This window comes from Meleagris gallopavo, chromosome 2 (assembly GCF_000146605.3).
Source record: "Meleagris gallopavo isolate NT-WF06-2002-E0010 breed Aviagen turkey brand Nicholas breeding stock chromosome 2, Turkey_5.1, whole genome shotgun sequence".
Lineage (NCBI taxonomy): Eukaryota > Metazoa > Chordata > Aves > Galliformes > Phasianidae > Meleagris > Meleagris gallopavo.
In genome coordinates, this window is record NC_015012.2 from 52154817 (window position 1) to 52181334 (window position 26518).

The window sequence follows — 26518 nt, forward strand, 5'->3', positions numbered from 1 at the left end:
GAGCATTTGTAAATTAATTTTAAATTGTTGTTGTCATTGTGGGTTAATATACTGAAGGAATCAGTAAATATGCTGAAGAAATTGGTAGGTACTAAAAATGAAGGCTATACAATAGTTTATAGCCAGTGGTTCTGTTTAGGCTTAATCCCTGTAATTCCGTGTTAAAATTTACAAAACAGCTTGTAATTGCAGGAGCTTATTTAAACCAGCTATTTGTGGTTATGTCTGCTGAGGAAACTTAAACTTCAGCGTTCCCCAGCCATCTAATAGCAGCAAATTGACTGCGGGTCTCTTGTAAGAATATCTAAATGTAGGCTGTTGAATAATCCCTTTGGGGGCCCTGTAACTATTTTTGTGCCTGGATATGCGTCATCAGTGGGTATTTTCTCTGGTGACTAGCTTACATCAGTAGGTCTCCTACCGTACACTCTATCAGCAAGTGACTTATGATTGATGGGAGTCACGGCCACACTTGGGCATTTATCTGTGACCTCAAATAATGGATAACAGGAATCTCCACGCTGTTAAATCCCTTCGATGACGGGAGGTACGGGCTGCCCGTGCTGGGTGATGCAGGTACTGCCCCGGCACCGCTTGGGGCTGAGGCGGGGAGGGAGAAGCAGGGCTGCCGCGGTACTCCGGGGCTCGGTGGTGATGCTGCTCCAAGCTGGGGGCAGAGCTGCTCCGGGGGGTGACGCCAATCTGGGCTGAGGGTGATGCTGCTGCAGCTCGCAGCCCCGCAGAGGGAAGCATGGTGAAGCCGAGCTGCAGGTCTGGGAGCCGGGCTGCAGCGCGGCAGTGTGCTGAACGCAAACAGGTCGGGGGCTTCATCACGGGGCTGTCTTGCCTTAAATCTCAAGGTGTGGCAGGTGGTGTGCATTTAAGGTTAAGTTGCACCTGCCCCGGTGACCTGCTGAGCACGTGGTTGTGGTTTGTTTCCTGCTGATGAATACTTCACATTGTGAAGAGGGGGAATGCAGACAGAAGTTATCTCCGTTTCTCCTTTCCCTCTGCTTTTCTTTTGAAATGTGACGTGGGAAATGAGGCTGTGAGACAGGCGTGAGATCTCTGAGTGCTACCTGTGATGAATTCAGCAGCTTGAGCCAGTCCCAGAGCGAGGCACTTTGCAATTTCCTCTTTTTCTTCTTCAGTTTCTAAGTGCTTTCATTACAGATGTGATGGGAAATACAAGATCAGCTCTTTGTGAACTTTAGCTCAGAAGTCACTCCAGTCCTTATCCTGGCAACCAGAGAATAAAACTGACAGATAGGGATGCTCTCAGTGCGACGGATGATTCAAAAGCCCCCAGTGTTGTTTATCACGTGGCATTGCTTGGCTGAGGAAGGATAGTGACTGGATCAAAATTCCTCCTCACGGCTTCTTCCTGTTGGCAGGTGGCCCTCTGCATAGCCTGTGCTTTCAGAGTCTCATGCTGCTCTCACATGTCTCACTGCCTGCTATTGTTTTTCACTCAGGTGCATGTCTGTTGTGCAAGGTGTTGAGACTTAAAAACTTCCAGAGGGAAAAGGGGAACTGCGTTTTAATTTGTCTGTGTGCTATCTCCTCCCCATGCACTGCCCCAGCCACTGTAGTTAATGAATGAAACCAGACTTCTTGTAGAAGCCAACTAATCAAGGGCTGTGCATTTGTTGACACGGCACTTCTATAAAGCTGCCTTTAAAATCAGTGTATGTTGTTCTGTACTGTGGATGTCCTCGCTCTGTGGGATGCATCTTACGCATACCTGACCATTCCTTGCAGGCAGATGCCCCTCCTACAGCATAGGCACTGGGTCTGAATCAAATTTCCTTATCTTCCCTCTGGCTGGTGAGCATTTGCTAAGAATTGCATTCAACAGAAGTTGTAGGAATAGAAATGGCATGTAAGAAGAGACTTGGAAAATCGATGGAGAGGAAGGAATGTAAAGGTTTTCATTGAGCCATCATTTCATTTGCCTCTAATTTTTTTGCTGTCACTTCAGTAAGACTTTGTGATTCACGGCAAACTGGTTATATAATTCAAAATCTGTAAAAGGTTAAGCACAACAAGCATGGTAAATCTTGTCTCATTTGCATTGCAATTCATTGATCCTTCCTAAAGTACCGTGCTTAGAAAATGTAGAACTTGGTAACCAGCTGATGTTGTTACAGATATGTTTTGCCATAGCTTTCTAGGAATCATAGACAGCCACACATTAGCATCTTTTGGCTAATACTGACTGCATTTCTCCTATTTCTGTGAGGATTGGGCATTAAAGTAGTTAAGGTGCGTTAAAGGTAATATTTTTGGGTAGCTTCCACTTACAGTGCTTGTGTAAAATCTTGGTATCACCAAATTTCAAGACAGACAAATGATGCTGTCATTTGAAATTGTTCAGATCAGGTAGTAGCTTGCTAGGAAGAAGTGTTCACAGTTTGCCCACCAGTTCCTGGTCCTGTGTGCTGGGCTGCTGGGTCTACATTGTCTACGTTGATGTTTGGCAGTGCTCAGCAGTTCCTCTCTGCGAGCTGTGTTGGGGACATCATTGGGTACACACAGTGACTGAGGTAATGGCCCTCAGGTGAGCTCATGCCTAGGCTGTGTGCCCACACCCTGTTGACTTAGGTGACACAGTGCAGGCACGCAGCTCCACTTGCACAACAATAACTGGGAGAGCCTTTGCTCATTTGGTGGCCACCTTTCAAAGTACTGCCATGTTTTTTGGGCTAAAATGGAAACTGGACCAAGTGCACTGATATCAGAGGCTTTACCATGAATGTTTCGGAATGCGTCAGTCAAAGTAAAAGATGAAGTAAAGCTCACTTCTCTCCTGCTTAGTACAGCTGTGACTGCATGCTCTTTCCAACTGCTAAGATGTCTGATACATGGTGCGGGTCATACCAACAACCAATAAGTATTTTTGTCATTTTGTATTGTTTGGACTCTTAGTACCTAAATTCTCCTCACAGTGAAGAGGTAGCCTGGGTGGAAAGAGCCACAAAAATGATGCAAAGGTGGCCTTGCTATGACCCTCCCTTCTGACAGGAGGATTTTGCATGAAAAATGACTGCACGGAGCAGGCAGCGCTGCTTGGGTCTTACCAAATACATTGCCCTTGGAGAAGAGTTGCTACAGCAAGCTGAGTGAACACAGTAAAAGTATTCTGAAATATGAGGCAAAGCAGTGATTTCACTGCTTCAGGAAACATAGTGTCTTTGGATTGCGTTGGCTGAAAATCATCTTATTATAGTGGTAAATACTTGATCTCGCAAGATGGTCGTTCTATTTCCATAAAACCCCATTAAAACAACTGAACCAGTTCCTAAATGCAAAGCAACTCCAATTTTAGTCAACTTATGTGGTGAGGAGCTTAGATAGTTTCTTAGTTTATTTCAGGTTTTGTTTCGTGATTTTTTCAGGTGTTGTGGAGGAAACATGGATTAGCCATTGCCTCATTTAGATGTTAATTTGATTGCAGGGGAAAAAAGGAGTCACTCCTAAACATTGTTAATGTTTGTAGTGAGTGGAGTAATGAAGAGCCAAGAGAAAGAAAAGCGATGCAGTGATAAGGTCAGTGAATAGCCTTCCATATAAATAAATAAATAAACAACAGATTTATCACTATATATATATCATATATATATAAATCAATATAAAACATATAAAATTAAAATTAATGGGCTCAGATAATGCTGCAGTGCTTTCTGCATGCTCTGTGTTGCGGGCCCTGGTACTGAAACCTCTGCCCACCTGTCCTTCTTCCTACATGCAGCCAGTGACTTTTCTAAAACTGCCTGAGATCTAAGACCAGGCTGTCAGGAACTTGACAGACTTTTAATGTTGCCCTGGAATATAATTAGTTTGGAAAGAATGCACACATTTATTTGGAGAAAGAATGAAGATGCTGCAAGTCTGTACTGACAGAGGGGAAAGGCATCTTCTTTACATTGGTAGCCCTACAGCAAGTCCTATAAACCATGGCAATGTCTTTTCTTTGTCTTCTGTTTTGTTTCCTGTATATACACAGCACTGTAATTCCTGTAGGAATTTTGCTTGTGGAAGTATTTCTCTCAAGTTTCACGAAGTGAGCATTTTTCATGCAGGACCTCGCATTGTTGCTGGTGACTCAGCCCAGCTGGAGCCAGACGCTGCTCCACAGATGCAAAGCTGCACACGAATCCTGAAGTGGCAGCGCGTTAGGGACAGAGTTACTCCAGGTAAAGGGATTCTGTTCCCTTCCGGTCCAGGTTGAAATCTTTCCCAGGCAGACCCTGACCTGACCCTTCACAGGGTATTGTGGCTGACTTGGAAACAAGAGGTAAAAGGTGAGAAAGAAATACCCCACACTGACATCCTCTGGAGCCTTGATAAAGTCAGGACAGTGCAGGGGTACTTCAATAATATTGTTGTTATGAGGGATTTACTTGGTACTGCAAATCACTAATAACAGGAGTGCAGTACAAGGCACTAATTCAGGATTGCTGAGGAGTTTGCCCAATGTCTGTAGTCTTGTATTTTCACTTTTACTTTTTAGTAACTGGCTTTTAGCATTGAGGAGACTTCCAGAAATTTGTCTGGACTGTCTTCTTCTCAAGCCAGTTGCTACCCACTTGCAATTCCAATTCCAAGTTTTGACTAAATAAAAAAATGAAATTCCTTTTCAGATAGTCACTTTGTTTTTACAAACTTGTTCCATAGTGGATGGACTCCATGTGAAGCCTTTCCTTTTCTGTACATATTTATACTTTTAGTCAGTGAAGTAAACGTACATTTCTGAAGAGTTTTTCTCTTGTATGCTCCTTTGTGACTGTGTGTGTTGAGGGACAGACGTGACAGAAATCAGTCTGTGAGGTCCTGCCATCTACTGTCCCTGCATTGAGAGGTCAAATGTCAGCCTGCGGCACGAAACCCCTTGCTTCCTCATATTTTTTGATTTTCATATACAAAAGCTAGTCAGAAATCTGAAAAGTAGAAATCTGTAATTTTGGAATAAGAAAGAAATGGGGTTATGGCAACTGGCAGACACAAAGCTCATAAAGCCCCCTTTAACTAGTGTTCAGGGAGAAGTAGAAGTAACTGGTTTTGTTTAGTGTAACCAAATTGTAGAGTGTCATGTTGAGTAAAGATCCTAGCAGATCTCCATTCCCCATTAAGCTCAGGTCATGTACTGATGAAATGTAGCTTTTCTCTCAATTATGACGATAGTTTTTTTTTCCACACTCTTGATTCTTGACCAAGAGCTCTATTCTCTTTCCACTAGAAATTTGCTGCTTGTAATAGAGGGAGCAGGGCTACAGATCAGAAGATTGGTTGCTCCTGTTAACTTATCATTTAATAATTTGTTGAATTTGATTGTTATTAGATTAGATGCGGTGTTAAAAGTTTCGAAGGCGTGACCATCAAAAAAGGTATAGCAGTCTCAAAGAGGTTTAAAGGAATAAAAAGGTGCAAATGAACAAAAGAAGTATTAGCTTGAATATCAGGAAAAAGCCATTATGATAAAGGCCCATTCTCCAGATGGAAACCAGCAGAGCTGATGAGTTTGAAAGTGACACGGGTGAAACATTGTAGAATACACCACATAGATTTTTCTTCTTTGGGTATGAGATGATCTAATAAACTTTGGCCATTTCCTTCGTGATCTAATTTCTGTGATTCCATGGTCGCTTTTAAAAAATGTCATTCTCTTGCTTGTCTCATTGCAAACCAGCATCTTGCTATTTTTTTTTCTCCTTTCACCAGGAAGGGAGACATTTGCAGAAATACAACATGGTGATATTTTGATGAGTCCAAGTAGTTTTTTCATGGCCATTTCTTGCCATTGTTCTGTGGTAACATTCCCGTAATACTCTATGGGAGACTTGCATTAAAATTGTATTGCTATGTACGCTCAGTATCTACTCTTCAGAGGCCTCAGTGATATCCGTGCTCTGCTCTCAGACTTGCCTTTTTCCAGTTCTTTAAAGCTACGCTTTGGCTTTACAGGAAATAATAATCATGCCTACCATACTGTAACTAAAGTATTCAGACACATGAATCTTTTTCTTGACTTCATATAAAAATGTCATTTGTAGCTTTATTTTGTTCTACTCTGACTATAATATAAACAACAGTTTATTAAAGCATTAGTTTTAAGCTGCAATTCTTGAGAATGCATGGTCTCACAAAAATAGTACTGAAAGAGCAGGTCAAAACTATGTAACAGAAAAGTGAATAATGAGTCTGTTTTCATATGGATTTTTTTTAAAAGTACAGCTTGTAGTTGAACTAGATGTACTGTTTCTTCCACTGCAGCCAGGAAGCCCTCATAGACTTTTGACAGTGCCGCCAAAAAATTAATGTTTCAGCTGTTTAAAAGATATCAAAAGCTTGTTAGACAATTGTAATCTTTTCCAGGAATTTCCTTTCCCATTTCCACCCCCTATAAAAATTGATAACAAGATGCCTGTGTGGTAGAAATGGAAAGTCCAAGATATGTGATAAAGTATTGTGTGTTTCTTCCAGCCTTGCTGGACAGTGCACAAAATCTCCAGAGCTGGTAAGAAAACACAGGCATTCGGTTGTTTAGGTAGTGTTTGCTCCCATGTTTACCTGCTTGCCAAGATAGTACAGATATTTTAGTGTTTTCTAAGCCGTTTTTTGAGATTTTGTGTAATGTGGCAACAAACAGCAGAGCTGTTGGAAATGGCTGGGTAAGCGCTCAGAGCAATAGCCGAGAAAAGACAATGAAGGAAGGAAGCTGAGAAATCATCACGTGTGCCAACATCAGTTGGTATGGCAGCTCCGAAGGTATGGAGATCAGGCTCAGCCTGGCTTCTTCCGAATTCCTGTCCTCTGCTTTACATCTAGCAAGGTGTGACAAAGCAAAGTGAGGCACAGCTTGAACTTTTGCTCAGAAGCATATCAGAAAGGTGCTGAAACACAGACTCAAAGGTCAGAACTGTTCCCTTTTCTCTAACGAATTCCCAAGGCAGCTGTTGATACTACTCAATCTTTTAAAGCTAATCTTTACTAGCATTTGCTGACACACAATATGAAATAAATAGTATCGTCATGAGTGTTCTCTAATGATGGAAGGGAGATTCCATGTTAAGGAGAGTGAGGCAGTTGGAGAGGCTGCCAATAAAAAGCCACAGCGTTTGCAGAGGGTGCTGGTGCATTCAGCAGGCGCCAATTAGAGAAATGCTGCTTTATGGCTATGACGAGTTATTGCTGCACAAACACTTGTACAATTACACAGTGGGTCAGAAGGGCAGCTTACCTCGGCTCACAGCTATTACTTTAAAGCAAACACAGCTATCAGGCACACAAATATCACCGATTGCGGAAGGGGAACAGTGAAGTAATAAGTGTTTGAAACTGCACACTGAGGAGAAAGAGTGAATATAACAAGCCCTGGTGCTGTAGGAAGTAATTCTTAACCATGTCTGCACTGCATGGATTAGAAAAGTCATCCTTCTATACTGAAGAAGTGAATGCTTCCTTCTATCACTTAAATCAAGTTAATAGACCGTTGTGTTGTTCGGGTACTTGGAAATGGTAAGAGAATATCCCTATTTTTTTCCAGTTACCTTCTTTTATATGTTTGTATTCTATATGCCTTTTTAAGTTTGCGTATTTCCACTCATGTGGTCATGAATGTTAATTGCTTGCAGCCATCCCCTAGGTATTTTACTTGTTTCATTTGGTGGGTTTTGCCCGATGTTTCATTAGAGTCAAGCCTGAAGAGCTAGAGCACTCCATAGACGCTGTGGCCAGCTCAGTGAGTATGGGATGGCTGTGGTATGTGTGGGTTTGTCAACGTTGCTCTAAGGCTACCAGGATCATCATCTCTTCTAAAATGGTTGTGCTGAGTGCTGCTGCTGGTTTCTCTCTGGCTTATAAGAAGGAGCACAGTTCAGCAGGAATTGCTTTATAGCCAGTGGCCAGAATCTTTGCTCTCACCTGACCTCATACTTCTATGAAGCTCAGCTGGCAAGTGTCGTGGTTGTAACACCCTCTGGAGTGTGGGCTGTTAGGTTGTCCTACTTCCATATATGCCAAGGTATTTTCACTGACATGCTCTTTTCACAGGTTTGAAGTCACCCTGCCTTCAAGGAGTGGCTTTCCCTAAAGTGGAAACGCAGCCTAAGCCCAAGGGCTGGCTAAAAAACAGAATTTGCTGGGGTAGAACGGGGTGACAGAAGTTAAATGAAGAGTGTTAGGTCAAAAAATTTTATGAGATCACCCTGCTTTTAAATTGGTTTACACAGATGGCTGTCTGGTTTGTTGCTTTGTCCTTGCTTAATAGTAACTGTTTATGGAAAAACGAATTGCTTTGCAGAAGGAGGTCCAAAAGCTCATGCTGTTGTTTCCCTCCGTGGAGATCTTCATGTTATTATGGGCATACAAGGATCTGGCCTGAAATGCAGATTGATTACAAAGTATATGGTGAATAATTAACCATTTGACTTGTTCCTAAGCCCTGTAGTCACAGGGTTAGAAATGATTTCCCAAACTCCAGGAGATAAGAGAAGGTTATTCCTAGTTTCACAATGTCCTTATTGTTATGGCTTTGTGCTGTGTGTACTCTGACATCAGCTGATACCTACGCAAGTTGGGTCCAGCTTCTCATTCAAACCACTTCCTGGGGTTTTCTCGGGTAATGGCAGTGATTCAGAAGACACCACCGCGCCTCAGAAAACTGCCTCTGATATGTCGCACCAGGACCGTGGGGCTGGGAGCACGTGAGGTTCTTAGGAAGGAGTTTTGAACTTAAAAATACCCACGTTTTTGTTTGTTCAGCATTCAGATTTAGATGTGCATTGCTTGGCTTGTGTCCTAGCGACCTATTCATAGACCAGCGGTATGTACTGTGGAATATGCTATGATATATATGTACATGTATGCATGAGGCAGGAGCCTGGGACTGGTTTCCAGGCAGGCATGCTGATTTTGCATCCACAATTGTTTCTATTTGTTTCAAAGAAAAAAGAAAAGAAAAAAGAAAAAGAAGAAAAAAAAAGAGAGCGAAATAGAATTTAAATTTTTGAAGGAAATAAAATCTAACATGATTTAGTGGAGGGTTGTTAGGGTGGTATGATTAGGTTGTGGTTGGATCCGATGATCTTTAAGATCTTTTCCAATCTGAGTGATTCTATGATTCTAAATAATGATACTCTGTACTTTTGCAGGACTATTTACTTAAGAAGCTGAGAGTGAGCTAGAAACATTGATGAAGCCTCTATTCTGTGAGGTGGGTATGCATTCTTATTACTATTTTGCGAAAGCACAGAAGATTGAAACCTCTTGCCCAGGTCCAGACACGGAACTATTTAAGAGCTGTGAACAGAGTCCAGGAATTTTGTGTCTCAAAACGTGTTCTGACTGATCAGTACAGAAGAATAAGGTCTTCGTGTGCCCTCCTGTTGGAGGAATTGATGAGCTCTGTTATCAATCAAAGTGGTTCTTTCAATTTTTGGTTTCTGACTAATGGCATAAGTGACTGTCACTGATACTTGTGCAACCCTGTCCCCCACCCCTGGTGAGCAGCACATTTAGGTCACATTTTTGGGAGGCAGCAATCAGTGGAAATCAAATGTGTCCTCTGGATCCAAGTCAGACAATCTGGAGTCCAGAAATGCTTAGTGTATTTTGTTCTTTTTTTCTTTCTTTCTTTCTTTCTTTTTTTTTTTTTTTTAATCCTTTTGTCATGGTCAGATGCACCAGCAGGCTCTTAACAGATCTATTCTGTGTGACTTGCAACTTAGATTTGCAAACCCACGAGGAGTGGACGATTTGAATAACTGTGAGAAGTGAAACTGAGTGTTTGTAGGTGCATCCACAAGCAGCAAAAGCGATGTGTTTCTGTACTTTTGGTTGCCTTTGTCTTTATGTTGTGCTGCATGCAAAACCATCAGCTCCACTTGCCTCATGCCATAGCATCCAGATGCAGAGCCTCTGTGTTTCTCCATGCTGTTGCCCAGCCCGTCTCAAGTGGCTCCACTCGAAAGGGGTTTTGTTCAGGCAGTAGACTGAAGAAACTTTCTTGGGCTCCTCAGTTATTCACAGCAGTTTTCCTTTTGGCTTTGTGAGAGAAACCTAGTGAGGAGGCTCCTTCTGTTGTACTCAATTGGGATCCTGGGTCTGCAGTGGCAGAAGTCAGGACTGGAATTTATCTTCTTAAAGATTTTGTTGGTTTTTTTCTCTTTAAGCCAGTCTTTGCCTTTGAAAACCTTTTTTGAATAAATCACTCTGACAGTAAGTACCAGAATATATATTGATAAAAAACAAATTTATGCGTGCTAGTGTTTATCTGCTTGGTGTCTATTCACAAGTACATACAGTTAGCTAGCTCTAGGACCATATGACTCCCATCTCTGAGCAAAGGGGAGCAGAGTGTTGGAGCACAGCCTGAAGGTGGGAGTAGCAGAAAAGCTGCGTTCGACTTGTTTTTCTGTGACATCATGGTGGCTCCTCAGGTATCTCTCAGTTCATATGGAAAAAGTATTTAAAATATGACACAGTTTGATGCTAATATTAGCTTCCCAGTCTTCTCTGAAAAAGGAATGAAAATACTCAGAAGACAAGTTGCCTGTGTGCAGATTTGGCTTCTGAGAAACGTGGCTTCTTGGCTTCTGAGCTATGCAAAAGCTTTCCCTACTTCAGAAACTTCAGTGTGTATTATGATTGTTAATTAATATTATATAATACTATATTTTAAATCTTTAAATCTGTGCACTTTATTGAAATGGAGATGTTTGGCCTACTTGTTATCTGCTTAATAGGGCTGTAAGAAAATTGAGATGCTTCTACCCTCAGACCTCCCATTTTGCAAACCTGAGCGCCGTTTGTTTTGCTCAGTTCCAGAGCATTCAAGTTCAAAATCGATGGTGAAATTTTTAATACATCATTTGACTGAGATTATGCAAATCCATTGCTGTACTGTAACATACCTTGAGACCTACGGGAGGGAAACTACCTGCTCCTTCTGCTGTGGAGCCCAAGCAGTGATGTGTGGAAGGATGACATTGCCTTACCACTGAGGTGTAGGCATTGTCACGGTGTCGCTGCCTCCCTTGTGCTGCTCAAAACCACGAGTTGCTGGTTTCACTCCCTAGGCTTGAGCTGGCTCCCCACAGTCTCCAAAACTGGCAAGTCATGATCTAATGCTAGATGTTATAGTCATTAATCAATTATTTTGTTATTGGTTGTCATTGGTTTGGCTTCTGCAGCCTGTGGGGAGGCAGCCAGCTATTTTCCTAATGTTGCAGCTCTGGTCAGCAGGGAAGAGAACTGAAATTGTGACCTCTGGTTTGAAGATTGCTTTGGACACGAGTGCCTAATCCTAACCCTCTAAGAACAATGTCTGGCATTACATCTTTCCGTCCTTGTTGCCCTGTTGGGGCATTAAGGTACACTGTCACCCTCAAAGCAGTTAAATGAGGTTTTAAAACATCTTGGTAGATAAACAGAGAGAGAACCAGCTAAAGTGAAACAAAGCAAAAGCTGGCTGGAAGAAAATTTAAAACTGCAGCACATTCTGAAGTATTTCACCTGTGCTCTAAGCAGGATACAAAACCCTGAAAGGCCTTACACAGTAAGCCAGCTTGTTTCAGAACACTCTAAATCTTGCTTCAGTTTTACTTTGCAGAAAGATATCGTGCTGCTGTACCAATATTCCAGGTCTTGTAACTCGTTAAATTGTAATTAATCTGGCAGTTCAACTGCTGTTAAATGTTAGTATCTCAGTATTTCAGAAGACTATTACTTTCATAATGCTTCATTTAAACCAGGAACAACATTTATATTGTGGTAGAACTTTTAAGTTCTATGAAAGCACTATGCTTTTCTTTCTGGAAACAATTTCACTGAGAAATGCTGTGGTCAGTTATGCAGTTTTACAGGTTTTCTTACTGTATAGTTTCAATTTTTGAGGAGGAGGGAGAGCTGTCTTCTTTCACTGCTTATCGGGTCTGTAAACCTCTGGGTTCCACATTTACAACTGCAGGTGATTTCAGCACAGACATGGTTGACTCCATTTAAGGGAGAATGTTTGGAACCAAATGGTCTCAGGAATAAAAATGCAACTCTTCATGTGCACAGTTTTGACAATGTAGGACTTGCACATGCTCCTAGAAGAGAATCAAAAGCTTTGAATTCAGCTTGCAGAGAGGAAGGAATTTGTGCTGCAGTAAAAGGAAGTATTTGCTGTGTTATTGTAGCACATGGCCTCTTGCCATTCTTGATAAAGCAATCCAAGGCTGTGCACCCAAAGTCTGCTGCCCTCCTGACCCTCCATCAATCACCAGCTGTGTGCAGGCGGGATGCAGTGCTGGCTCCAGAGGTGATCCATTGTTCGCTCTGAAAGCGGAAAATGCAGACAAAGCAGCCCCTTGCAATCCCCTGCTGCAGCTCTGAGGTGCTGCTCCATGTGCACCTCCGCTGGCTGGGGGAGTCAGCCATAGGGGTGCAGACTAGCTGCCTGGGACAGGCCTCGGGGATGTTTTTTTCCCTAAAAAGAAAACCGGAGTCAATATTGTAACACTGCACCTTGGTTATGTACTTACGCTTACACTTCCCTCTTGACTGTTCAGCACTTTTTATAGGTGAGGCTTAAAACAGTGAATTCGCGCACCGTGAATGGCCCTGTCTCCTTGTTTTTCTCTCCCTTCAAGCAGTTCTGGTTACAGAGATGCCAGCACTGTCAGTAAGCATGCTGAGAATCATAGGATCATTAAGGTTGGAAAAAACCTCTAAGATCATGAAGTCCAACAACCAACCATCACCACCATGCCCACTAACCATGTCCTTCAGTGCCACAACTCCATGTTTTTTGAAAACTTTTAGAGATGGTGACTCCACCAGCTTCCTGGGCAGCCTTTGCCAATGACTTACTGCTCTTTCTGAGAAGAAATTTTTCCTAATATCCAACATGAACCTCCCCGACCCAACTTGTAGCCGTTCCCTCTAGTCCTATCACTGTTACATGGGAGAAGAGCCTAAACCCCACCTGGCAGTACAAAATATTTTCATATACACATTGCTGTCTCCTCACCAGGAGGGATCTCCTTGTGGCATTGTGAAATCTGTGGTGTTTGTCAATTTGTCTGTGCTAGCTGAAATACTGTGGAAGGTTTCAGCCCTCTGCGAGCTTTAGTAGTGACTGCATTGTGATAAAATGAGAATGGAGTTTTATGATTTATTTAAAACAAGGGAAGGGGTCTTTCATTTTTGCAGACAACTTACTTAAGGTACACCCAAGTTCTTGGCTGACTTCTCTTTGGAATTGGTTTAGGTTCCTGCTGTGAAACCAATAGACTTTCCCAGGTTCCAAAAGAAAAAGCGGAGAGGAGCATACCAGGGTGTTCAGGAGAGAAAGGGAAAATTGTGCCAGACACTGCAGATAGCAAAGCTCCCAGCCTTGTAGATGCTTGGGCTCTAGAAAGGCTGGAGCACTTTGTGCTGCACTCCTGCTCATGGTATTTCTTGTATTTAGCACACTGTACTGCTCTGTTCCTGTTTATAAATCTTGTAAGTGTGCACATTAAAAAAGTAATTAAATTGTCATTATAATTTATAGTATGCCTGAAGTCAATCACCTAATTAGACAGAAAGAGCAGGGAGGTAGTAGGTTCATAAGCATTTATTAAGTACTGCAGTATTAATTATGCAGGACTTTTGAACCATGCAAAAGAATGGAAACACCAATCTAAAAATGCCTTTCATTGCTGCCCTTCCCAATTTAACAGTGAGACCTACCCTCCAGTTAGTAAGACAACACTAATGCTTTCTTTTTGTTAATTTTTAATGATGTTATGATGGATTTTTTTTTTTTTACTAACAATCACTTGCAGCATTTTATTGTAATATTTTTAAAAGAATAATGTCCCTGCATGGGATTCTATAAATACGCTAACAGAACTGGAAGGATACATCTAGAGCTTGATTTGGGGCAGATTGTGCAGGAATGGACTCCCTTGCTCATTATTTTACAGCATATTGGGATGGGAGCAGAGCATGCTCCATCTGCTCAGAAATGGGCAGCGGGTTGGTGAGAGTGGGGGCTGATCCCAACAGAGGTACTCAGCCTGGAGCGTGGAGGGAAGGCACTGTGATTATGAAGACTTTGCTTTTTCATTGCAGCCTTTCTGCCACCTCAAGCTGTGAACCAGGGCACAATCTGGTGGCCAGCACCAGCCTGTATGTCAGGGCATGGGGATCAGTTGTGCTTTCCGTTAGTGGACCCGTTAGTGGGCTATCTTCCATATAAGTGGACAGGAAGGTGTTAGAGACTTAGCCGCTTGAACTGTCACTGTCAGTGTGGTGTCACATACTTGGAGCCTAATCGCACAGGTATCACTTTAAGTTGGAATGTATTAAATAGCAATTCATTGGCAATGCAGAAGTACAGTGTATTGTCAACATCTAGAATTTGTGCTTGAGTTATTTGGAAGCTAGAAACCCAGTTCAGTAGCTCTTCTTTCTGGAAGAATTTGAGACTGTTTGACTGGAATGTAAATCCCTGCTAAAGGCCATTTCTTTTCACTGTCTTTAATAAGCTACACTAAATTGACAGCAAAAAATAGAAACAAAAAAAAAAAAAAAAAAAATCAAGATTGAAAGATCAAGTAAATTTGCTGTGTATAAGTTCTTCTGTACAGAAAACATTAAATTTATGTGTCCTTGAGCACTGCAGTTTCTGTACCAAGCTGTTTCACTGAAGGCTGTGAAGGAGGGCTTTATGCTAAGCAGGAGTGCAGGCAGCAGAACAGTTATACAATGCTGTGCCCTCATCCCATAGACCTGCAGTGACATGGGCCCTAGTGCCTGGCTGGAGGGAGATCTCAGGATATGACTTAATCCTATAAAAGCAATAGCTTTTGTTGCTTTTTCAAAGGATGCAATTGGAATTGCCTTTATAGCAAAGATAACTTTTTACCTTATATGGAGTAAATCAAATTATTGACAGTTCTTGATCTTAGCTCTCCTAATTACCTTATAATGAGCAGTCATTATGCTTCAGGTTAGCAATACAACAGCATTATATAAGAAATGTAACTTGTCAGTTGTCTGAAAAAAGGTATATATATATATATATGTGTGTGTGCATAACAGTAATCGTGGCCTAACCAAGGTCTCAGGTGACATAACAGAAATAGGTTTATATAATTCATTTTACGGTCAATAAGCCAGTCTTCTGAGCTGCATATCGGAGACTTAATGCTTGTCTGTTTGTATCAGACCTTACAGCTATTTCTTCAATATCTAAGTTGCTCATGCTTTGCTCTTGTTAAGCATGTGTTCAGCTTTGTGCGCTGGCAGCAATGTCCTCTGTTTATTGAAATGGCAAAAAAGAAGAAAATCCAAACCTTTCTCTTATTGATTTTAAAAACAGGATGGATGAGTACTGCATTGTAGCTATTTGAAGCAATTGTGGAGTGAGTCTTTAGGATGCCCTCTGCAATTTGGTTGTCAAAACAGAGAAGAAAGTCTTTGAGTACGAGAATCTCTTTTTTACAACTTTCCTTAGGCTATATTTTCATTGGTAGAATGTTTTTTTTATGTTACAGGCAAGTAATTGATTTGAAGTCCAAAGTTCTGCTTAAATGCATATGTATTGTGACACACTAATTCAGTATTTTTAATCTGTATCCTTGGAAATATTCATTAGTCTTCAGAAATTCAAAGTGAGTCAGGTCTTCTGCTATGGATGGGGAATCTGAACACCTAAACCTTTATGTTTGGATTGCTCAGAAATTGCTCCGAGCCCAGTAGCCTGACCATGGTCAGTGTTAGGCACTGGCAGAGTTATACGTCCGCGACTTTGGCAAGTCTTGCACATACAAGTGTGATTCCAGGCATCTCAGCCAAAGATTCTGTAAGTGTTGAGCAGGTCACCAGCTTTTTCTGTGTTCCTGTCCCTCATCCACATTGGGAGCATGGAGGTCTTATAGTAATTAATCCATATTCCATTAAAGTTGTGCCTTTGCCATGACTGCATCGTAACTAGGCATATCAGAAGCAGCTTGGAAGCAGTTTGGTGTGTACTCAGCAGCCTTCATATATTCTGTGAAAAATGCTCAGATCATCTTGGTGTCAGTATGCCTTTACTTCTAGCAGTGCCAAATCTCTAATGGGAGATGTATGTTTATGTAAGGAGGTAAAACTGTTCAAGTTTGGGTAAGAATTCCCTGGAATTATATAGCACATCCTGAAGAACAGCAGTGTTAAGCTCCAGGTATCTCATTACTGTCATTTGTTATTGGTATTTTGGTTTGTTTACTATTGGTTTTGTATGGGTGATTTTCTCAAGGTGTTTCTTGGGAGGATAATATTAAATTTGGAAGAACAAATGCCACAGTATAGTAGGGAGACATGTAAGCCTCATAAACCAAGTTAAGACTTGGTGCAAACATTTCAAATCAAATCCTTTTCAGCTCATATAATCAAGAATCAAAAGTAACCTGAATTCATGTGGCCCTTCAGTGAAATGGAAAAGCTCAAACACAAGATAAAAGAGTATTTGAGACATAAAACCTAGGATGTTGAGACTGGAAAAACTGTAATTCAGAGCTATAACTGCACATATGCATCCAAAAGAATTGGGAAGAATGGAGGAACATGTCCTCACATGTTACTGAAGGTAAAAGGGAGAACAATACTGTGATTAAACAGCAGCAGAGATCATTTTGTGTGACTGTTCAATACTGGAAAGGGGTTACTACAAAGTAACATTTAGGTCAGTGGAGCAAACTGCCTTGAGAGGGCATAGAATCTGTTTGGCTAGACTAAATACACATCTATTAAAGATGATAGAGGATAACCCATTTAGAGTTTGCTTCCAGCCCAAATGTTTTATGTTATCTTTGTTCTCTTCAGGTACATCTCTTGGATTTTTGTCAGATTAGATTTTTCTTCCAGTTACTATATTAATTATTACTGACAAAAAAGCCCTCTGTGCTAAGAACAGCATATAGACTAGGAATACTATCAATATTACTTTACACGTTGTTACAGATGTAACATGCCAAATAATTATTACATAAATTCAGTAATGTGGTAATGCTTATGAATGATTGCATAGAATCATAGAATCACCAAGGTTGGAAAAGACCCACAGGATCACCCAGTCCAACCATCATCTCTTGTATCTGTATTAAAATATTTTATGAATGTTTAGTCTACTTTAAAAACATTTTATTATTTAGCATAATTTTTTTTTCCACAGAAATTTCTTTATATTTCAAAGAAGCTAAATGTATAACATTTTAGAGAATAATATTATACAGAAAGTGGGACACAGTCTGTGTGCCTGTGCCCATACGAGCTACGTCTCTTCTCCTAAAAATATTCATCATAATCATAATTTCCAGGGGAGAGTTTATGTGACATACAGATCAGTAAGTCAATGTATATGCATGTTGTATGTGTGTAAATGCATTCCTTTATGGAACAGTGCGGTAGTCTTAATCAACTGTTACTGTAGTCAGTGGGATTTTTGATTGATCCTGGGCACAGAAAACATGATTTTTCTATTTCAAGTTACGTATGGTTTTTTTTTTTCATGACAGTTTATTGTTCAAACGCAGGCTGTACTGTTACTAAAATTTGTCATAGAGGAACACTCACTTTTTTCACTAGAAAAAGTGTAATGCGTATCTAACCACCCACAGCAGGAAAAAATATTTCTTGTTGGGCTCAATCCAAGTTTCATTGACTTTTATGATATTTGGATCAAGCTTTCTAATCATGTTGCTGTAATGATCTGCAAACCCACTGGAGACTTCACTGGTCCATGCCAGGACTAGTCGTAATGAAGTGATAGAAAAAACATTGGCATGTAGGTGCAGAAACACAGCTCTGTAGTTCAACTGATGCAGTTCTTTGATTTGTCAGAATGAAAAAAGAAGCTCCAACGAGAATGATTCTGTTTACTTATCACTTTTAAAGCCAATTTGGAAGTAATGGGGAACGGCAGTGTTAGTAAATGATACTTAGAGAAGCAGTGAGGAGTGCTTCACCCTCCCTATCCTGAGGGCATGCAGCTGGGCAGGTGAAGTGTGCTGTGCTGGCTGGCCACTGGCCTTTCCCTGAGATATGTCACTTCTCCTCATCTCCTTTAAGCAGTGTTGATAGAATAATAGCTTGTTTTCTTTAATTTTTTATTTTTATTTTTAATCATTTAAGCAGTTTTTGGTGGTCACAAAGGTTCTAGAATGGCACATTCTAGAATGGTTTGGGAAGGATTGACTGAATTTTAATATAGCTGTTCACATTTCCTGAATCAGAATCTGTGGTATTCATCTCTGGAAACAATGAAGTGGGAATTTGAATTACTCTTTGGAGATGTAGAATTCATTAGGGGTCTTCTCTGTCCTTTTTTTCTTTAACTCATCTTCTTTCTTAGTCTTTAATTGTGTATGAGTTTCTGAATGATTGCTATTGTTTGTTCTGTCCTTTTTTTTTTTTTCTTCCCTTATGAGAGGCCTTTAACTTGATTTCTTATGTTTCTTAGTGGTGGCATTATGTTTTCCTGGCAGGAACACTTCTGCTGTTTAACATGTTGACAGTGCTGTCTGAAAGTATTTTTGGTCCCATGCTCTTTCTTGGATCCTCTCCTAGGGCAGTTTTTCTTCAGTTGGACTTTCCACAGTCAGTGTGGCCTCTTACCATTTTCCTGTTTTCTATTAATTTTTGGGCAGAAGCCCTAGTGTAGAATGAAACTTGGAGGTTTTAAGGGGACAAGTCCTGGTGAAATTGCCACCTTGCAGTCTTTTGACTGCAGCTGCACTAAACTTCTGCTGAACACGGCAGAGAGAGCAGACAGCTTAAAGCCTGATTTTCAGTGGGTGTCAATGTGATTTGGCCACTTGACTCTTGAACACAGACGCGAATAAACTCAGAGGAGGCTCTGTTCATGTGCATTGCCATTTGTGTTTCAAAGGTAAATAATTTTCTAATTTAAAATATATTATTTTTAGGGACATTTTGTGGGATGTGAAAAGTAGTTTTGTTGTCTTGGCCATTACAAAAGAATATAAAAGATGGTACCTTAACCACAACAACATTATTGAGTCTTGAAAATTCAGGATAGACTCTGTATATCTTCCTTAAAGTAATGAGTCTACTGTCAAGTACCACGTAATTGTTATTCAGAACTCTTAAGTTTGGGAGGGTTCCTGTCAAGTTTACTTCTTCAGTTTGCACAATAATGATACAGAATTTCAAGTTTTCCATCATGCCTTTTCTTTACCTTTTCGTCTATGCTGCAGATCTCAGATAATGGACAGGTATTGCCTTCACATGGTGCTGTAAAGGTTGAAGATGACACTCTGCCCACAGATGATCATTGCTAACTAGCTAGCCATTCTGCTTGTTGAAAGAGTTTTGAAAGTGATCTGTTTCTTACTGCAGGCATAGCCATCTAGGATGGCTTCAGTGGCTATTGAAGGTCAGTGGAGTGCTTACATTGAATGAAATAGTAAGCATGAGCCTTCAGTCAGCCAGGAGCAAATGGGGACAGGACCACCTTCAGCTTCTACAGGTAGAGGAAGAAGAGGTCTACTGTCATAGGTCTCAATTTTCCTTAAAAAAAAAAAAAAGTATAAAAACATAGGTCCAGTAGTTTTCCTTTAAATGAGACATGCTGCAGTAGATTGGATAGCTACAAGCTTCCATACTTTGTGTTTTCCTACATGATGCTCTGCAGAATTGGTTGAAATCCATAAGCAAAAGCATGGTCCTCAGTTTTTGGCCTCCTGCTGTTTTAATCCTAAACCTTAAAGCTTCCTGTCCATGGAAACCATAGTAGCCTAGAGTAGGTCCAGCCTTCCAGTAATATGTACTGCATTCCTTGTAAAGAAATTAGATAATTTGGGGTGGGCAAGGAACACAGCTCTAGACATTGTCAGACTAAAGACAAGTGGGCCCTTTTACCAGGCTGCAAGTGATATATGAATGCCCTGCCAGATCCCTCATGAATCTTAATTTCCTCAAGGGCACGTTAAAGTCACTGCCCATTCTCTTACAAAGATTATAGATGACAGCATCAAAATCTTAAATCACTTGGGTGATTGTGAACAGTAGAACATAGCACATAGCACTCCTGGAAAATATCTTTTCAGACAGCTCCTGAAAGCAGATCCATGTGATAGTTCATTGAAAATACATCTTAGGTCAGCTGTATTTTTCATTATCATGGTGAATGTGGTTCTTTCTTTAAGTGTGATCCCAGGCACTTGGTTTGGTGCAATTTTTCCTGTCAGGGTGGGAAAAGCATGCTCAGCCTGGCTCTCCCTTCCTGCCCAGAACACTGCAGCAGGTGTGTAGGACTTTTCACTCCAGGCAGATGAAGAATGTGCGTGTTACACAGACTTGTGCTGACATAACTGTCTTGACCAAAGGTGTAAAGAGGCTTGATCCTTGATGTGATCCCTGACTGACAGAGAAGCTCTCACTGTGGATACGTTTATGACAAACCTCTACTTTTATGGATTTACTTTTAACCTGCTGGGTAGGGGAAGAGGAACTGTAGGAAAAAGCTATGCTAGTAAATAATACAATTTTGCTAGTACAAATGAAGCCTGTGCTGGGAACACACTGTCAGTACAGTTTGCTAGGACAGCTGCAACAGCAGAGAGATCCTATTCTGGATATAGCGTTGTCTTCTGTTCCAGTTTGTCGTGCATGATTTATCTTTCTGTCACCTCTCCAGGTCCCTAGACACCTCTCTGCGTAAAAAGAAATTAAAACACAATACATATGAGTCTGCTCTGTATTGGAGTCTTGACCTTTAATATATCAGGTTTTCATATTGCAGCTATGCCAGCAAATAGGCTGTCCTACAAGAGCTGAGGTTGCTGTAGTGATCTGTAGAGGTCCCACCTCAGCCACGCTTCAGCTTTATTTGCTACAAACTCTCAGGCTGCCTGGAATGCCTTTGAAAGAAGATGAGGTTTTCAAATTGCCTGGGAGATCATAACTAGGAGTTTCAGCAATCCAATGAGGAAAAAAACCTCTATCATCAAAAATCCGAGAAAGCAGCCTGACAACCTCAGTGTCAAAAGGATTGCTTAATGTTTTGTCTTGCTATATGAATTGAATTTTTATCATATTAATAATTGTTGGTGTTCCCTTCTCTCCCCCAATGCTGTCATTACATTTGCCTTTTGTTAGTAAGGAAAGGAATGAAAAGGTTTGCCTCTGGCTCTGTGATCTTATGGCTGTGCTCCTGCTGAGCAGACTGGTGTGTCACTGATGGCAGGCTTGCAGTTAGGCTCCCCAGATCAATAAACCATCTTAGTTAGCTGGTGAGCAGATCAGATGTGAATTTTAGAAGTCCACAGTCACACTTAAAATACCAGAGAAGCCAAAACCTGATGTAATTTTTACGAAGCATCTGAATCTTTAAGAGGCTCTATTTTTCACTCATGAAACAGGCAGCATTACCTTCTGACCGGCACACTGTTTGATGGGGTTTTAGACTCCTGTTTCTCTCTGCAGCTATTGGAGATCATTGTTTTTTCTTTCCAGGAGACAGACAACTGTGTCTTTTAAGAAAACAAAACAATTGTGTCAACAGATGGGAGAGAAAGTGCTGTGTCTGAAATAGGAATAAACCATGTTAAAAATAGGTAGTTTTGCCAGAGCTGTTTCTTGAGCCAACGTGGAAATCCTTCTTTCCCATACTAGCATGCTATCAAAACTACTAAAACCATGCTAGAAAAACTGCCAAATTAGTCTATAAAACATTGGTAGAATAATAACGACCTTTTTCCTGTGTAATTCTAACAGTCAAGCTAGTAAAGGAGAGTGACTGGCAGAGTTGTACTGCCAAGGGAGAGCTCCGAACAATACCTTTCATTGACCCCTGGCCAGCAGCAACTAAAACACAGCTCTGGTAGTTGTGGACATAGATTTTAATGAGGTGACCCTCTGTGCTCCCCAGCTGTACTAGAACAACTGTGTAATGAGGAACCAGGGGGGTGTCAGAGGCTTTCCCTTTCTTAGATGCATAGTTTTGCTCCTAGGTGTGGAAGGAAATAATTTTTCTGTCCCACTATCTGGGGAGAATCCATGGCAGTTTTGTTAACAAGAAAACTCCTGCCCTCCCCAAAATAGGAAAGCAGGATGAACTGATCTTAAACATGGTTGCTACTGGCAGAATTACATCTGCAGTTTAGACATTGCATTTCTGCTTCACCTCTGTTGTCTCACTTATTTTTTCAGTCTCTTTTCTTGCTTTCAGTGGTTTTCTCTGTGTCTCAGTTTATCCAGTTTTCAGGGCTGGCTGTCCATTTCAGCATTATCACTGTCCTAAAGTTGTAAGAGGAGCAGAGAAGCTCTTCATGAAATGATTTTTTTTTTATTATTCCACAAGGCTTTTCTGCTTTGTTTGTTTGGTTTTGTTTATGCTTTCTGCTCTATGTTGTGTCATCTCAAAAGAGAGATGTTTGCATAATGCATCTTTTGTTGTGGTGGCTTAATTCCTGCAAACTTTTGTTCTGTACATGGCTCACAGTACCCTTGGGGCAGGGATAGATTGTAACCTCAAACAGAGAATGGATCAGGTCTCCCACCCTCTTCAGACCCTTCCAGTCGAGTCTGGGGTCTGGGTTCCTCCAGACTTCCATCCAGGGATACAGGAGAAAACAGCCTTGGGCAGCTAAGCATGATTTCAGGCAACCCTGTGGCACTGACCTCTGAGAGTGGATGAAACAGAAAGGTACCTGAGGCCCTTCCATCTGGGCAGGAGGGCAGCGGCAGGTGAACAGTACAGCCTGTGACGAAATACACCTTCCTCATGAACTGATACAGCCCCCCTGCCTGCAACAGGCTTTTTTTTCCCCCAATTATCTGCAGTCGAGGAATGCTCCTGGGGATCCACGCTTGCCTGGAAGTTGACTCTGTTAGATTAATGTTTCTTGCTGAGATTAAAGAAAATTTAAAGGAAAAGACTTCAGAGACTGCCCAATTACTTTATTGCATCTAGGAGAGACCACATCCCTTATCATATCCGGTCATTTTTCTTACTTTTTCCTCATTGCGACGTGAGACAAACAGAAGTAGAGGAATTAAGTGCCTGTGACTTTTCCCTGTTCTGGCTGATAAGTAAACTGCCACTTCTATGTGAAAACACTACGAGGCTTATCAGCAGTTGTGGATGCATGGGATTTCCTTATGGTAGCTTGTTACCTCATCTTTTCTGCATCACCTCCTCCTGCCTCTGTGCTTCCCTTTAATCAGTGGGTAGCATGCACGTTTATCTCTGCTCAAGGATATGTCCCACATGGTTCATTTTTTTATTTATTTGTTTGTTTTGCTTAATCAGTCTATGGATGAGTTAAAAAGACTGGTACATGTGTGAGTGAATTCAACCTTCTTCCAGCATGATGAGCTCCAAGGAAATCAGCAGAAGTTTAATGCTACATCCTGACTCTGTGGGGAAAACAAAACAAAACAAAACATTTGGAAGGATGCATGCCACCTATTCACTTTGACTTGAGCACATGCCTTGCTTTGCTGAGCTGGCTTTACTGCATAGAGATGGAATTAAGCGTATGCCTAAATGACTTGCTCAGCTGTGACTGAGGTTGCATAATTTGTCTGCTCATTTTCCTGGAGCTTTCCTATTGAATTCAGGAATCAGGCCATGGCAACGGAGAGGTGATGCTGTTGTAATTGGCAGGATATGCCAATTAAAACTTATTCTTTTGGTATTGTAAAGTGAGGCTCTGTTTTTTCATTACAGCCAGTTTCAAATTATGCTCTTGAATTCTGGTCAAGTCAATATTGTTTCATGGCGAAAGTACAGCAAAATATTTTTGTTTTAGCTGCAGGAATATACAAATTTGATCCCTTAAAGCTTTCCTATAGCTGTAACCAGGCTAACTGCTATTGCACTGTCTCATTTTTTAGACCATTTTGTTCTTGTACTGGATACCAAAATCATTAGAAAACATTCACTGGCAGCATTTAGTAGCATATTAAAAAACAAAAACAAAAAAACAAAAAAAAACACGTTTGTGATGCACCACTAATCTGTTAGTCATTTGTTTAATTCCACTGCTCCACACATACAGGAGAATAAAATAGAAGTGATTAAAATAAAAGTGATTTAAAAAAAATCCTCATATAAGGTTTTCTTATTCTTTTTTTTTCTTTTTTTTTCTTCTGTAACCAGCTTGTTTTCTTTTTCTGAGAGGCCCATAGCGATAGCAGAAGGTGAAAAATTGCAAACAAAATTAAGGAAAAGTTCAAGTTAGCTGTGGAGCCAGAAGTGTGATTCAGGAGCTGAAAATATCTCTGCGCTTCATGCATCAAACTCAAACACTGTGCTCTGACAACGCCCTCTGGATCAGGAACGGAGTTTGAGGTCATTCCTCCTCCAGCCTGCCATGTATGGATAGGGCCCACGCTCATGACAAATTACTATCTTACCGGGCACACACTGAGAGTGCAGTGACATCAGTGCAGAAGGATCTTGCCTCACAGCAGAGGTCTGAGGAGCCTTCTTCCTCCTTTAGACCTGAGGAAGAGTGTGGAGGCACTGGGAATGAGGACATTTTAAACACGCCTTTTCTAGATGTGGAAGGAACAACGGATAGAGAGAACCTACCTCCTTGTAAAGAAGTCATACTGCATCCTGAAGTACTGCTAGCAAAGATTCTGCTCAGAGGTGTATAGATGGCCAGTTCTGATTCCTAGGATAAATATATAGCTGCCAGTGATGGTGCCTTCACCGTGGAGGCAGACTCGAAAAGAGAGTAGTGCATCTTTTGTTGTATGAGCTGTCTTTGCATCTAGGAATACAGTATCAGAGACTGATCTGTATGTACAAGTATGCCTGGTATAAAGTCTGACTTACCACCAACCTTGCTGAGGTCTTAAATTTATTTTTGTAGAAAGTAATGCTTAGATTTTGTGAATAACAGCAACCAAAACTGTGAGAGCAGACCCCAAGTCTTTAGAATTCATGTTTTTTCTCTGAAGACAAATTTGTCTTGTTCCCAGGCATCACACTTCCCTGGTGTCCTGCATATCTGCTTAGTTGCCAGCTTCTGAGGTGCAAGTGAGCTTTTTTCCCTGGCACTTTTTCATCAAGGTACTTTTGGACAAAATTACCTGTGGTGATATTGCTGAAGCCTATTTGGATTGCTTAGAGCACAGGCTTTATCAGAAATCCTATCTTGGGCTCAATGGAGACCTGATGTTTTTGCCTTCTCTTCCCACTCTTAGAGGACCCCTAGAAGTACTCACATCTTTGTACCAGCTGCCTGGCCAAGCAGCCCTATCCTTTTGGCAACAGCAGAGCAGACAAATGGGTTGAGCAACATGTGTATGTGGACACAGTGTCAGTTGTCAGCCTGACCATTGTCTAAATGCATCAAGCCTGGTTAGTTGAGGGCACTGATCTCAGCTGGCAGCGTCTAAACTGCTATGTGTAGTGAGGTTATGGACCTATACTTAGGGGGATGTGCTCTTGCTAATTTAGCTCCTGGCTGAATCGGGGAAAAAAAAAGTAACTCCAAATCATAGTTCCAGTGCTAGCAGCAAAATATGATCCTGCACATCATGGGTTCTGGGAATGAAGGAAGTAATTTAGAGAAGTTCCAAACACTACTTTTAACACTGCCAAAGAAATCAGGTGCTTGATTTTAATAGAGTGAATTGCATATGTGTAAATAAACAAAGTTCATAGGTGATGTTCCAAAAGTCATTTGGGACAATGTAACTTTTAGATAAATTTTGTTCTGATTGCTAATTTTCAGAAGAGACTGAGAGACAATAGAAACAGCATATACATGCGTTAGCATGCATGACTATTTTTATTTACATAATCTGTATACATATGCATGCACACATACACATGTATAAATTCACAGGTACAATAAATTTCAGCAAATGAAAAATGTTGCAGAGATTTCTTGGTGCTCTTTGTGTCTGGATCTGCAGTGTGGTGCTAACATGCAGAAACCAAAAAACCAAAATGAAGAAAAGCCATGAAGAAACAAAATTTTAATAGACTGTCATAACCCTGTTGAAAAAAAAAGAAAAAGAAAAAGAAAGTGAAAACAAATAAACTTTCTGTTCAATAATGAAGATGAAAACATTTACAGCCCAGAAAAAAAATATTTTAAAAAAATTATCACTTTAAATTTGGAGGTAGTTCAAGATTTGATCCATAAATTTCAGCAAACTGCTTGTAATTGCCAGAGCTGCCAGAATGACCTGGAATTAAGTGGGAAAAGGTAGAGTACTCTTGGATGATTTGTGTGAACATGTGAAGTGAGAACCAGTATAGTAATGGGAACAATTTTCTTTCACTTCTTCCAAATTTGATTGCATATAGTATGGTTGCATTTGATAAGGATTCTTAGGTGGCTGTGTTCTGCCATTGATCCTATGAAGCTAATTTAAAGCATCACATGGCTTTTACCTTCCTCAAGTAGGGAGACATTTTTACTTCCAGTTTTAGCTGCTGTAGCTTTCAAATTGTCTGTTTAATAAATTGTGCTTTGTTTAGGGAATGGTAACTGTAAAATATTGCCTGTTCAGA

General features: G+C 40.9%; 1 protein-coding gene across 5 annotated transcripts in view; it reads left to right on the plus strand.

Moving 5' to 3' along the window:
* The window catches only part of HIVEP2 (HIVEP zinc finger 2), a 95432-nt gene that overhangs the window by 14224 nt on the left and 54690 nt on the right, over nt 1-26518 (plus strand). Inside the window, exons 1-2 of one of the 5 annotated variants that reach the window (XM_010707264.3) lie at nt 407-576; nt 9153-9214. The exons of 1 other annotated variant lie outside the window; for it this stretch is intronic. The gene's annotated coding sequence lies outside the window, so the exon portion shown is untranslated. Of the gene's footprint in view, nt 1-406; nt 577-7266; nt 7519-9152; nt 9215-26518 lie in introns of those variants that run through there. 3 more of the 5 variants (XM_010707263.3, XM_010707265.3, XM_010707262.3) reach the window with 3 other exon arrangements.